Genomic DNA, 15,480 nt, shown 5'->3' with positions numbered 1-15,480 from the left:
ACATTACCATTTCACCAAAATACCATCCTTCTACACCGAGTAGAAGTACTCATTGTTCGCCATAGTGGATGTGATGGTGAGACAGTGCTGAAGTTTTGAGTTAAGATTTGAGTTGGATTTTACAAGGTGTTTGTGGAACAATTATCACTCAGTACAAGCGCAAATAACACTGCTGGATTTAATCTTCATGATAATGAAGATTAAGATTAAATCCAGCATGATATGGAGTGAAAAAACGTGTGTGATGAAAACAAAACATATAAATATTATGAGTAATCGTTCTTCCCACGTTTACTTTCTGCAGTTTGACTACAGTACGGTCATGTGTCGCCAATTCCCATCTGTGTCTCCAAAATGTGCGTAAGCGTGGGGGGCCGCACATTCTCCCGTCGTTTGTTTCTTATAAATCACAACCTTTGCGTGGGAAGTGGTGTACGCACATTTTCAGCCCCGTTTTGTGCGTACGCCACGTTTATAAATGAGTCCCTTGTTCAAGACGGGTGTATCCCTTGAGCCAAAACAGACTACACCAGACGACAAGTATCTCGTGCGCACCAGAAAGTTTCTCATGCTCACCACAAGAAAGTATCTCGTGCGCACCAGATTTTTTTTTCATGTCCCTTGGGGGCTCCGTAGCATTCTGTGTATGGAAGGTGCTATACAAATAAAGTGTATTATTATTATTATTATAATGTATTACTTAATAAAGGAAACAAGAACCAGCATCAAAAACTAGGTAAAATCAAAACAATGCAAGATACTTGTTTTACAGAAATTTCTCTTCAAGCCCTGCCCCACTATGATGATTGGCAATATCTCATATGTTTGAATTACAGTCTTGTATTCGAATGTCTGTACAGTGGCATCTTGAAGGAGGGAATGAAGGGGCTTTCATTCATGGTTTCAAACTAGATTTCTGTTAAGGATTCATTGTCAGGTCTTCCTTTTAGGTATTGTAAGCGCTATTGATTTTAAGGCACAAATTTATAAGACAGCCTTTGTTAAACTGATTCCTTTTTGAACCCCACCAACGTTACTCCAGGAAATGGAGTGGATATAAGTTCTCAAAACTAATCTAACATTTACATTTATGCATTTAGTAGATGCTTTTATCCAAAGCGACTTCCAAGAGAGAGCTTTACAAAAGTGCATAGGTCACTGATCATAACAACGTGATAGCCCCGAACATTGCGAGCAGTCAAAACATGAAGCAAACATTGTGAAAACCAAATAAGTGCCAAAGGGAAGAACCATAAGAGCATGCAGTCAAACAAGTTACAATTAAACAACATGAAACTCAAAAGTCCAAGTGTACCTGTAGAAAAACAATCAACAGTAAAAAACAGCACATTCTCTGAATAATAATACAATCGTTGACATATTATTTTTCTGGGACATTCTCAGGTGAAAGGAATTAGTCAGCTGAACCTGAGCTGTGTTGGAAGTTGTGTTTGCTTTGTCTTAGTTGTCTAACAAATCCTGTAAAATCCAAGATGAGGTAACGTGTGTTGCAACAACCTGAATGCGATGGCAGCAGAGTTCATCATGTATAAAAGCAGGTGCAACCAGGCCGCAGTCAGACGTTTCCTCAATTCTCACTGGATAGCATCAACACCCCAAAGAGAAGCCATGAAGCCAATGATCGTGCTGTACGTTGTGCTGATGATCATTGCACTGGTGTGCAGTAAGTACTGTTTAACTTTACTGTCACTTTCCTGTTGGATAAATCATCTTTGCTTGTATAAACTGTAGTGTATACATAAGTTGTTTGCTGTTTTCTACTGCCATTGAATAGCAACTGTACTGTTCACTCGTTCCAGATGCTTATGCTGCATGTGAGAATGGAAGATGTGCCAAGAAATGTAGTCGTAATGAATATAAAGACAATTCATACTGTGGGGGTGGAAATATGTAAGTATAAATCTATAGACTGGTTTTCATCCATAGACATCGTTGGTCCTTTTACTGTGTGCATGTGACTTGTGGCATGACATTATATTTCTTTTGTCAGATGCTGTGTTCAAAGAGGCTCGTGAAGAACATCCGTGAAGGAAGACGTGGATCAAGCAACATGAATTATAGTTTTTTTTCCTTCTTTCATGATTTGCGTTTACACCAGTTTGAATAAAATCAAATATCACAACTATAAGTATCTGTGAATTCATTTATTTATTTAGAAATACACAAGGGTTTTACAGAAATTACTTGAATGTGCTTATTCTATTGTCCAGGGACCTTGACATCATACAAGGAAACGCACGTTACAAAAGGCACATATAGCGTGGATACGAGATGAAAATAAGGAAGATAACAAATAGATGGCTCTTTTCATGACAAATGTATTAACTTCACAGTGCACATAAACTGTGATAGGACTTCCAAACACATAAAAAATAGGTTAAGGCTACAAGGCTTAAAACAGCAACTCATCAACTGATTATATTTTCCATGTGTACAGAAATACATGCAGCAGTCAAACCATTTATTCACTGTTGCAGCTACAAATGATCCCAAAAGTAAAATGTCACAAAATGATATTTATGAATCTGTTAGGCTAAGACTTTAGCATCAGTTTGTACCCTCCTGACCTGTGGTGTCCTAAGACTTAATTTGGGAGGCTTCTTGAGCTCGCCAATGCTAAATTCATTTCTTCTTCAATCTAAACTACACTAGTGTATGCTGTTGGACACTTTAATGTGAGAAAAAAGAGAACGACAGATGTTGTGATGCAAATTCATTTTATTTACGATTCATGTATATATTCAGTTCTTTCTTTACGATATATATTCAGTTGATCACTTGATTATGTTAGGTCTATATGGCTATGCTGGCTGTTTATACATAATGCCTCAATTTCTCATGGTTGTTAAAAGATTTTTTTTTCAAATGTCCTGCAAGTCACTTTGGATTTGACAAATACTTTCACCTTAACCTCAACTTAAACTGTCGTTGGCAACATTTCGTTATTGTTTTCAGCACATCCGACGATAAATTATGTGAAATTCGGTTCTGTTTCTCCACAATTTCTCTTCACAATTGATAACATAACTGTTTGATTGGTCAGTTGTTTTTTAATATCCTTAAATACATTGGGTACTAAGTAATGGCCTTTTTCAAGCAATTCTTTATAGTGATGTAATCTCCACAACTCATGATGAACAAAACAGAGTTTAGATAGAGTTCAGGGAATTGTTAGTCAAGCAGTTTTTGGCAATTTATGAGACCAAAACTAAATTGAGAAGTGTCAGGATACTGCAAGTCAGAGGAGGACTTATTCATTCTGCCCTAAATGTTTCACAAAAACCTACATATTATACGATTAAGTTTTTCAGGAAGAATTTACGTTTTAAAGCCCAGTCATCCTTTTTAAAGCTAAATGATGATAAAACAGGTACTTTTGGTTGGACCAATATCAAACAGAGAAACCGTTCTGAATTCGTAATGTTGGGAACCTGGCTGTCACAGCCTCTGCTAGACGCTCCTCTGTTCCTGCTCCAGTCCCTGCAGCAACTCCAGTCCGGGTTCCTGCTCTGGCACCATATGCTACTCCAGTCCGTTCACCCTCCCCTGGGTTTAGTATTTCCTTCACACCTTAGTTTCCCCTCCATGTTTAGTGTATTAATTGAGTTTAGTTCTCACCTGTAGCCAGTGTATTAATTGAGTTTAGTTCTCACCTGTAGCCAGTGTATTAATTGAGTTTAGTTTTCACCTGTAGCCAATGTATTAATTGAGTTTAGTTCTCACCTGTAGCCAGTGTATTAATTGAGTTTAGTTCTCACCTGTAGCCAGTGTATTAATTGAGTTTAGTTCTCACCTGTAGCCAGTGTATTAATTGAGTTTAGTTTTCACCTGTAGCCAATGTATTAATTGAGTTGAGTTCTCACCTGTAGCCAATGTATTAATTGAGTTCCTATGTAAGCCTTTGACTTTTCCTTTGTCTTTGTGTGTGATTGTTTGTGATCAGCAAGACGTACTGTTTACTCCAGTCCTGAGAACTTTGCCTTGTATGTCTATCGTGGCCCTTTGATTTATCTTGTGCTGGGTACACACTTAAAATATTTTTTTAATCTTTTAAGATTTTCAAAATGTGAGAGACCTCAAACATGAGGACCAAAAAATCAGAGACTTAACCGTTTTGCTCCCCACACACATCAGGATTTCTGATCGTAAATATGTTGAATATTTACGATTCGTGATCGCGGCGGCTCCGACGTTCTTCCGAGCAGGTTCGGTCACTCTTAACACACCTCACACCAAGGGAACATCTGATCAAATAATCTGTAGAACCATCAAGATAATCAGGGCATTACCTGGATTGTCGGAAGGGGGGAAATCGGCCCGATTATCCTGTGGTGTGTTCCCAGCATAATTAAAACACGCCTTGAGCGTTTGCATCCTATTTCTTGTTTCGAGTCTCCAGTTTGTGACACTGGCACACCAGGTCAAATCAAAACAAGCCTCGGTGCCATCTTAGATACAGAGTTAAACTTCATGCCCCATATTGGTAAAGTTACCCAGACGGCTTTCTTCCACTTACAAAACATTGCCAAGGTGCAGCCTTTTTTAAAGACACTAATCCATGCCTTTATCACTAGTAAGTTACTACTACTGCAATGCACTTTTTACTGGTCTTCCAAAAAAGTATATAAAGAAACTGGAACTCATACAGAACACTCTCCCACTTCACCTGCCTGTGAAAGCTGTCAGTATTGCCCAAGGACACAACATCATTTGGCACAGCCGGGAATCGAACCAACAACCTTCTGATTAATTGCATGACTCTGTAACTGCTCATCCATCTGACCTCCTGGTTCTTTACTTCAAATGTAAAGCACTTTATGCTTTCTTTTCTTCTGTTGCTGCTGGATTTATTCCTACAGTCTTGTTTTACTTCAAATTTGTATAAATTTGTTCCTCATTTCTCAGTTATTCTCGTACCTTTTTGGCTGATTGTATTTCAGTCAAGACAATCACGTATTAGATTTGAGCATTTATTGTTACATGACATGGACATGTAGATTTAACTTTGGGGGAGTGGATGATCTAAGGGAAGCACTCCCCGCCTCCTCGATGCGACACATACATACATGACATATGAGGCAGGGAGCAATAAAGATATAATCACCCTGAAGGATAGAACAGACAGACAGCATGGGGATGGTGGAGGGCGGCAGCAGCACTGATCATACAACAACCGGGGTGAGTGTGTGCGTATCCGCGCGTCTTTTAATGACGCCTTATCGGACATGGCCCAATGGGTGTGCGCCGCTGCGTGGGTGTAGTAGTGGGCGGAGGAACGGAAGGTGGAGTAAAAACGCCTTACGTCCCCGACAAAGGATGACGCGTGCTGCCCGATTGCCCTGCCTGAACTAGTTGCGCTTATGTTTTGTTCTGTTTCTTCTATGTTTATTTATGTTTCTGGCACTTATTTCTGTTACAATTTTTCATCTATTCTTCTTTCTGTTTTTTCTGTATTTATTTCAGTTTCTTTCATTTATTTCTGTTAAAATTTTTCATCTATTCTTGTTTTAAATCCTCCAAATGTAAAGCACTTTGAGCTGCATTCTGTGTATGAAAGGTGCTATACAAATATCCATCCATCATCTGCCGCTTTTCCGGGGGTCGGGTCGCTTGGGCAGCAACCTAAGCAGGGAGGCCCAGACTTCCCTCTCCCCGGCCACTTCCACCAGCTCTTCCTGGGGGACCCTGAGGCGTTCTCAGGCCAGCTGAGAGACATAGTCCCTCCAGCGTGTCCTGGGTCTTCCCCGGGGCCTCTTCCCAGTGGGACGTGCCCAGAACACCTCACCAGGGAGGCGTCAAGGAGGCATCCTTATCAGATGCCCGAGCCACCTCAACTGGCCCCTCTCGACGCGGAGGAGCAGCGGTTCTACTCTGAGCCCCTCCCGGATGACCGAGCTTCTCACCCTATCTCTAAGGGAGAGCCCGGACACCCTGCGGAGAAAACTCATTTTGGCCGCTTGTATTCGCGATCTCGTTCTTTCGGTCACTCCCCACAGTTCGTGACCATAGGTGATGGTAGGAACATAGATCGACTGGTAAATAGAGAGCTTCGCCTTTCAACTCAGCTCCTTCTTCACCACGACGGACCGATGCAGGGCCCGCATCACTGCGGACGCCGCACCGATCCGCCTGTCGATCTCGCGCTCCATCCTTCCCTATACAAATAAAGTGTATTATTATTATTATAATGTATTACTTAATAAAGGAAACAAGAACCAGCATCAAAAACTCTGTCTGTCCTATCACACTCATAGGAAAAGTAAAATCAAAACAATGCAAATTTCGTGATATAGGCTGAATTAAGTTTTTAATTAAAGATACTTGTTTTACAGAAATTGCTCTTCAAGCCCTGCCCCACTATGATGATTGGCAATATCTCATATGTTTGAATTACAGTCTTGTATTCGAATGTCTGTACAGTGGCATCTTGAAGGAGGGAATGAAGGGGCTTTCATTCATGGTTTCAAACTAGATTTCTGTTAAGGATTCATTGTCAGGTCTTCCTTTTAGGTATTGTAAGCGCTATTGATTTTAAGGCACAAATTTATGAGACAGCCTTTGTTAAACTGATTCCTCTTTGAACCCCACCAACGTTACTCCAGGAAATGGAGTGGATATAAGTTCTCAAAACTAATCTAACATTTACATTTATGCATTTAGTAGACGCTTTTATCCAAAGCAACTTCCAAGAGAGAGCTTTACAAAAGTGCATAGGTCACTGATCATAACAACGTGATAGCCCCGAACATTGCGAGCAGCCAAAACATGAAGCAAACATTGTGAAAACCAAATAAGTGCCAAAGGGAAGAACCATAAGAGCATGCAGTTAAACAAGTTACAATTAAACAACATGAAACTCAAAAGTGCAAGTGTACCTGTAGAAAAACAATCAACAGTAAAAAACAGCACGTTCTCTGAATAATAATACAATCGTTGACATATTATTTTTCTGGGACATTCTCAGGTGAAAGGAATTAGTCAGCTGAACCTGAGCTGTGTTGGAAGTTGTGTTTGCTTTGTCTTAGTTGTCTGACAAATCCTGTAAAATCCAAGATGAGGTAACGTGTGTTGCAACAACCTGAATGCGATGGCAGCAGAGTTCATCATGTATAAAAGCAGGTGCAACCAGGCCGCAGTCAGACGTTTCCTCAATTCTCACTGGATAGCATCAACACCCCAAAGAGAAGCCATGAAGCCAATGATCGTGCTGTACGTTGTGCTGATGATCATTGCACTGGTGTGCAGTAAGTACTGTTTAACTTTACTGTCACTTTATCTACCTCTGTGTTTCCTGTTGGATAAATCATCTTTGCTTATATAAACTGTAGTGTATACATAAGTTGTTTGCTGTTTTCTACTGCCATTGAATAGCAACTGTACTGTTCACTCGTTCCAGATGCTTATGCTGCATGTGAGAATGGAAGATGTGCCAAGAAATGTAGTCGTAATGAATATAAAGACAATTCATACTGTGGGGGTGGAAATATGTAAGTATAAATCTATAGACTGGTTTTCATCCATAGACATCGTTGGTCCTTTTACTGTGTGCATGTGACTTGTGGCATGACATTATATTTCTTTTGTCAGATGCTGTGTTCAAAGAGGCTCGTGAAGAACATCCGTGAAGGAAGACGTGGATCAAGCAACATGAATTATTGTTTTTTTTCCTTCTTTCATGATTTGCGTTTACACCAGTTTGAATAAAATCAAATATCACAACTATAAGTATCTGTGAATTCATTTATTTATTTAGAAATACACAAGGGTTTTACAGAAATTACTTGAATGTGCTTATTCTATTGTCCAGGGACCTTGACATCATACAAGGAAACGCACGTTACAAAAGGCCAGTTCGATTCCCGGTCATGCCAACTGACGTTGTGTCCTTGGGCAAGGCACTTCACCCTACTTGCCCCGGGGGAATGTCCCTGTACTTACTGTAAGTCGCTCTGGATAAGAGCGTCTGCTAAATGACTAAATGTAAATGTAAAAGGCACATATAGCGTGGATAGGAGATGAAAATAAGGAAGATAACAAATAGATGGCTCTTTTCATGACAAATGTATTAACTTCACAGTGCACATAAACTGTGATAGGACTTCCAAACACATAAAAAATAGGTTAAGGCTACATGGCTTAAAACAGCAACTCATCAGCTGATTATATTTTCCATGTGTACAGAAATACATGCAGCAGACAAACCATTTATTCACTGTTGCAGCTACAAATGATCCCAAAAGTAAAATGTCACAAAATGATATTTATGAATCTGTTAGGCTAAGACTTTAGCATCAGTTTGTACCCTCCTGACCTGTGGTGTCCTAAGACTTAATTTGGGAGGCTTCTTGAGCTCGCCAATGCTAAATTCATTTCTTCTTCAATCTAAACTACACTAGTGTATGCTGTTGGACACTTTAATGTGAGAAAAAAGAGAACGACAGATGTTGTGATGCAAATTCATTTTATTTACGATTCATGTATATATTCAGTTCTTTCAGTTTTTTTTCAAATGTCCTGCAAGTCACTTTGGATTTGACAAATACTTTCAACTTAACCTCAACTTAAACTGTCGTTGGCAACATTTTGTTATTGTTTTCAGCACATCCAACGATAAATTATGTGAAATTCGGTTCTGTTTCTCCACAATTTCTCATGACGGTATTGATAACATAACTGTTTGATTGGTCAGTTGTTTTGTAATATCCTTAAATACATTGGGTACTAAGTAATGGCCTTTTTCAAGCAATTCTTTATAGTGATGTAATCTCCACAACTCATGATGAACAAAACAGAGTTTAGATAGAGTTCAGGGAATTGTTAGTCAAGCAGTTTTTGGCAATTTATGAGACCAAAACTAAATTGAAAAGTGTCAGGATACTGCAAGTCAGAGGAGGACTTATTCATTCTGCCCTAAATGTTTCACAAAAACCTAAATATTATACGATTAAGTTTTTCAGGAAGAATTTACGTTTTAAAGCCCAGTCATCCTTTTTAAAGCTAAATGATGATAAAACAGGTACTTTTGGTTGGACCAATATCAAACAGAGAAACCGTTCTGAATTCGTAATGTTGGGAACCTGGCTGTCACAGCCTCTGCTAGACGCTCCTCTGTTCCTGCTCCAGTCCCTGCAGCAACTCCAGTCCGGGTTCCTGCTCTGGCACCATATGCTACTCCAGTCCGTTCACCCTCCCCTGGGTTTAGTATTTCCTTCACACCTTAGTTTCCCCTCCATGTTTAGTGTATTAATAGAGTTTAGTTCTCACCTGTAGCCAATGTATTAATTGAGTTTAGTTCTCACCTGTAGCCAATGTATTAATTGAGTTTAGTTCTCACCTGTAGCCAATGTATTAATTGAGTTTAGTTCTCACCTGTAGCCAATGTATTAATTGAGTTTAGTTCTCACCTGTAGCCAGTGTATTAATTGAGTTTAGTTCTCACCTGTAGCCAATGTATTAATTGAGTTTAGTTCTCACCTGTAGCCAGTGTATTAATTGAGTTTAGTTCTCACCTGTAGCCAGTGTATTAATTGAGTTGAGTTCTCACCTGTAGCCAGTGTATTAATTTAGTTTAGTTTTCACCTGTAGCCAATGTATTAATTGAGTTCCTATGTAAGCCTTTGACTTTTCCTTTGTCTTTGTGTGTGATTGTTTGTGATCAGCAAGACGTACTGTTTACTCCAGTCCTGAGAACTTTGCCTTGTATGTCTATCGTGGCCCTTTGATTTATCTTGTGCTGGGTACACATTTAAAATATTTTTTTAATCTTTTAAGATTTTCAAAATGTGAGAGACCTCAAACATGAGGACCAAAAAATCAGAGACTTAACCGTTTTGCTGCCCACACACATCAGGATTTCTGATCGTAAATATGTTTAATATTTACGATTCGTGATCGCGGCGGCTCCGACGTTCTTCCGAGCAGGTTCGGTCACTCTTAACACACCTGACACCAAGGGAACATCTGATCAAATAATCTGTAGAACCATCAAGATAATCGGGGCATTACCTAGGATTGTCGGAAGGGGGGAAATCGGCCCGATTATCCTGTGTTGTCCCCAGCATAAGTAAAACACGCCTTGAGCGTTTGCATCCTATTTCTTGTTTCAAGTCTCCAGTTTGTGACACTGGCACACCAGGTCAAATCAAAACAAGCCTCGGTGCCATCTTAGATACAGAGTTAAACTTCATGCCCCATATTGGTAAAGTTACCCAGACGGCTTTCTTCCACTTACAAAACATTGCCAAGGTGCAGCCTTTTTTAAAGACACTAATCCATGCCTTCATCACTAGTAAGTTACTACTACTGCAATGCACTTTTTACTGGTCTTCCAAAAAAGTATATAAAGAAACTGGAACTCATACAGAACACTCTCCCACTTCACCTGCCTGTGAAAGCTGTCAGTATTGCCCAAGGACTCAACATCATTTGGCAGAGCCGGGAATCGAACCAACAACCTTCTGATTAATTGCATGACTCTGTAACTGCTCAGTCATCTGACCTCCTGGTTCTTTACTTCAAATGTAAAGCACTTTATGCTTTCTTTTCTTCTGTTGCTGCTGGATTTATTCCTACAGTCTTGTTTTACTTCAAATTTGTATAAATTTGTTCCTCATTTCTCAGTTATTCTCGTACCTTTTTGGCTGATTGTATTTCAGTCAAGACAATCACGTATTAGATTTGAGCATTTATTGTTACATGACATGGACATGTAGATTTAACTTTGGCGGAGTGGATGATCTAAGGGAAGCACTCCCCGCCTCCTCGATGCGACACATACATACATGACATATGAGGCAGGGAGCAATAAAGATATAATCACCCTGAAGGATAGAACAGACAGACAGCATGGGGATGGTGGAGGGCGGCAGCAGCACTGATCATACAACAACCGGGGTGAGTGTGTGCGTATCCGCACGTCTTTTAATGACGCCTTATCGGACATGGCCCAATGGGTGTGCGCCGCTGCGTGGGTGTAGTAGTGGGCGGAGGAACGGAAGGTGGAGTAAAAACGCCTTACGTCCCCGACAAAGGATGACCCGTGCTGCCCGATTGCTCTGCCTGAACTAGCTGCGCTTATGTTTTGTTCTGTTTCTTCTATGTTTATTTATGTTTCTGGCACTTATTTCTGTTACAATTTTTCATCTATTCTTCTTTCTGTTTTTTCTGTATTTATTTCAGTTTCTTTCATTTATTTCTGTTTAAATTTTTCATCTATTCTTGTTTTAAATCCTCCAAATGTAAAGCACTTTGTGCTGCATTCTGTGTATGAAAGGTGCTATACAAATATCCATCCATCATCTGCCGCTTTTCCGGGGGTCGGGTCGCGGGGGCAGCAACCTAAGCAGGGAGGCCCAGACTTCCCTCTCCCTGGCCACTTCCACCAGCTCTTCCTGGGGGACCCTGAGGCGTTCTCAGGCCAGCCGAGAGACATAGTCCCTCCAGCGTGTCCTGGGTCTTCCCCGGGGCCTCTTCCCAGTGGGACGTGCCCAGAACACCTCACCAGGGAGGCGTCAAGGAGGCATCCTTATCAGATGCCCGAGCCACCTCAACTGGCCCCTCTCGACGCGGAGGAGCAGTGGTTCTACTCTAAGCCCCTCCCGGATGACCAAGCTTCTCACCCTATCTCTAAGGGAGAGCCCGGACACCCTGCGGAGAAAACTAATTTTGGCCGCTTGTATTCGCGATCTCATTCTTTCGGTCACTCCCCACAGTTCGTGACCATAGGTGATGGTAGGAACATAGATCGACTGGTAAATAGAGAGCTTCGCCTTTCAACTCAGCTCCTTCTTCACCACGACGGACCGATGCAGGGCCCGCATCACTGCGGACGCCACACCGATCCGCCTGTCGATCTCGCGCTCCATCCTTCCCTATACAAATAAAGTGTATTATTATTGGGTGTGCTCAAGCCTTCGGCGAGAGCACAACCTTTGTTCTCTCACATATATATTATTATTATTATTTTTATTTCTTTTTGCCCCCCTAAAACTCAGCCAATATTTGGCCTACATAGACAATGTAGGTGTCAAAAGTTTCGTCTTGGTAGCGATTGAGTTGCTTCTATTGGAATTTACGTTCCGTTGCATGGTTTAGGCTTAAGTTAAGTTTTTGTGGCGAAAAGTGAAGCTAACGGTAGCTAATTTGCTAGCCACAGTCACTGACGTTACTAACGTCACTGCGTCACTAACGTCACGAAAACACGCGTGACTACCTTTGGCAGAACATTCGTTTCGCATCTGTTAACTTGGGGGATAGCTAGGCTAACTATAGCTTTACTGCAAGGCAGCTGCAGAAACGCCACAAGAAAAGAGGCCAGGGTGATAACTATTTACTCATTTTACTTTGTGATATGACACACAATTGTGATGTGTAATGTACAATATAAGCTGATATTATTAAGGAAGTACATCTACTTTCGGAAACAGTAGTCTACTATTTCACTGAAGTATTAGCATCATGACACTAGCCTGTCTTGTCCGGGCAACACATACTACAGTGGTCTATGATGTATCTGTTTTCAATCGTTAAAATAAACATTCCTCACATATACATTTTCGTTGTATGATTTATTCTGACATTAGTAAACGATTTGTTGGTGAAATTACCATTACCTGTGGTTTCAAACCAGTGTAGCTCACTGCAACGCTGTAGCCTACCCGAGACAATAGTGTGAGTAGCTAACAAAAACTCCTCAGCTGTTCAAGTCAAACGGCTACAGAACATGTTCGGCACTCCCCTTACTCAAAAGTATTTCAATAGTTGAAACAATCTGACTACTAACTTGAACTTCATTGCCACAGCCTAAACTTTGTCAATCTGTTCATGAAAATAATTAATTTCAGCCTAAACCGTACAACGGAACGTTAAATCGAATTCAACCAACGCAATCGCTACCAAGACGAACACAGCAGTGGTCTAGTACTGTACTGTAGAATTTACCGGGGCAGCTTCTCCACACAGGGCTATATCGCATTTTGCGTTGTTACTGACAATGATCGCTACCAGTGAGCTTTTTATGAAAAAGCGATTTTCCACTAAATAAATGTCAAGCTTATTTACGTTTGTGGGGGCATATTTTCAGTTAGCAGATGGTACTGTTTGAATCGCGATTCTATCTTCTGCCGGTAAAGTCGTAGAATAATCTTCAAAGGGGGTTCTTTATTAATGAATGAATGCAATACGAGTAGGCTAAATGCCTGAAAATATCACTAGAAGGGACAACTTAAAAGGACGTTTAAGTCATAGAGATTAGGTCCATTTTTACACCGGTCTGCCAAACGTATTCGTTTTGATTCAGCCTGTCAGCTGCCTCTTGCAGGGGAAATGAGAAGACATCATATTTCATTCTACACTTCACTCGTATTTTGAGTTGTAAATGAGCAGCAAAAAAAAGATGCTTTTAAATCTATGTAATCTTTATAAATAGTATAGCCCGATGCATTTTTATATAAAATATACAGACCCCTGTGCAACCGACGCAAGCAAGCACACCCTACAATTTCACCAGAAATTGTATACTCTCTAGTTATTATAATGTATTACTTAATAAAGGAAACAAGAACCAGCATCAAAAACTCTGTCTGTCCTATCACATTCATAGGAAAGGTAAAATCAAAACAATGCAAGATACTTGTTTTACAGAAATTTCTCTTCAAGCCCTGCCCCACTATGATGATTGGCAATATCTCATATGTTTGAATTACAGTCTTGTATTCGAATGTCTGTACAGTGGCATCTTGAAGGAGGGAATGAAGGGGCTTTCATTCATGGTTTCAAACTAGATTTCTGTTAAGGATTCATTGTCAGGTCTTCCTTTTAGGTATTGTAAGCGCTATTGATTTTAAAGCACAAATTTATAAGACAGCCTTTGTTAAACTGATTCCTCTTTGAACCCCACCAACGTTACTCCAGGAAATGGAGTGGATATAAGTTCTCAAAACTAATCTAACATTTACATTTATGCATTTAGTAGACGCTTTTATCCAAAGCGACTTCCAAGAGAGAGCTTTACAAAAGTGCATAGGTCACTGATCATAACAACGTGATAGCCCCGAACATTGCGAGCAGCCAAAACATGAAGCAAACATTGTGAAAACCAAATAAGTGCCAAAGGGAAGAACCATAAGAGCGTGCAGTTAAACAAGTTACAATTAAACAACATGAAACTCAAAAGTGCAAGTGTACTGTAGAAAAACAATCAACAGTAAAAAAACAGCACATTCTCTGAATAATAATACAATCGTTGACATATTATTTTTCTGGGACATTCTCAGGTGAAAGGAATTAGTCAGCTGACCATGAGCTGTGTTGGAAGTTGTGTTTGCTTTGTCTTAGTTGTCTGACAAATCCTGTAAAATCCAAGATGAGGTAACGTGTGTTGCAACAACCTGAATGCGATGGCAGCAGAGTTCATCATGTATAAAAGCAGGTGCAACCAGGCCGCAGTCAGACGTTTCCTCAATTCTCACTGGATAGCATCAACACCCCAAAGAGAAGCCATGAAGCCAATGATCGTGCTGTACGTTGTGCTGATGATCATTGCACTGGTGTGCAGTAAGTACTGTTTAACTTTACTGTCACTTTATCTACCTCTGTGTTTCCTGTTGGATAAATCATCTTTGCTTATATAAACTGTAGTGTATACATAAGTTGTTTGCTGTTTTCTACTGCCATTGAATAGCAACTGTACTGTTCACTCGTTTCAGATGCTTATGCTGCATGTGAGAATGGAAGATGTGCCAAGAAATGTAGTCGTAATGAATATAAAGACAATTCATACTGTGGGGGTGGAAATATGTAAGTATAAATCTATAGACTGGTTTTCATCCATAGACATCGTTGGTCCTTTTACTGTGTGCATGTGACTTGTGGCATGAAATTATATTTCTTTTGTCAGATGCTGTGTTGAAAGAGGCTCGTGAAGAACATCCGTGAAGGAAGATGTGGATCAAGCAACATGCATTATTGTTTTATTTCCTTCTTTCATGATTTGCGTTTACGCCAGTTTGAATAAAATCAAATATCACAACTATAAGTATCTGTGAATTCATTTATTTATTTAGAAATACACAAGGGTTTTACAGAAATTACTTGAATGTGCTTATTCTATTGTCCAAGGCCCTTGACATCATACAAGGAAACGCACGTTACAAAAGGCACATATAGCGTGGATAGGAGATGAAAATAAGGAAGATAACAAATAGATGGCTCTTTTCATGACAAATGTATTAACTTCACAGTGCACATAAACTGTGATAGGACTTCCAAACACATAAAAAATAGGTTAAGGCTACAAGGCTTAAAACAGCAACTCATCAACTGATTATATTTTCCATGTGTACAGAAATACATGCAGCAGTCAAACCATTTATTCACTGTTGCAGCTACAAATGATCCCAAAAGTAAAATGTCACAAAATGATATTTATGAATCTGTTAGGCTAAGACTTTAGCATCAGTT

General features: G+C 40.0%; 3 long non-coding RNA genes across 3 annotated transcripts; all 3 read left to right on the top strand.

Annotated features, from left to right (window-relative positions):
- Positions 1 to 1,590: 1,590 nt before the first annotated feature.
- Positions 1,591 to 2,149, top strand: LOC136944682 (uncharacterized). Its single transcript, XR_010876780.1, has 3 exons — positions 1,591 to 1,684; positions 1,821 to 1,911; positions 2,012 to 2,149. It is a non-coding gene; the product is annotated as an uncharacterized lncRNA (long non-coding RNA).
- A 5,019-nt stretch (positions 2,150 to 7,168) lies between these two features.
- On the top strand, positions 7,169 to 7,740 carry LOC136944687 (uncharacterized). The gene is made up of 3 exons (XR_010876781.1): positions 7,169 to 7,265; positions 7,418 to 7,508; positions 7,609 to 7,740. It is a non-coding gene; the product is annotated as an uncharacterized lncRNA (long non-coding RNA).
- Positions 7,741 to 14,480: 6,740 nt separating this feature from the next.
- LOC136944518 (uncharacterized) lies at positions 14,481 to 15,055 on the top strand. Its single transcript, XR_010876772.1, has 3 exons — positions 14,481 to 14,574; positions 14,727 to 14,817; positions 14,918 to 15,055. It is a non-coding gene; the product is annotated as an uncharacterized lncRNA (long non-coding RNA).
- The last annotated feature ends 425 nt before the right edge of the window (positions 15,056 to 15,480 follow it).

This window comes from Osmerus mordax, chromosome 6, assembly GCF_038355195.1.
Source record: "Osmerus mordax isolate fOsmMor3 chromosome 6, fOsmMor3.pri, whole genome shotgun sequence".
Taxonomy (NCBI): Eukaryota; Metazoa; Chordata; class Actinopteri; order Osmeriformes; family Osmeridae; genus Osmerus; species Osmerus mordax.
Note: the sequence above shows the minus strand (reverse complement) of the source record. Positions and strands in the feature narration are given on the sequence as shown.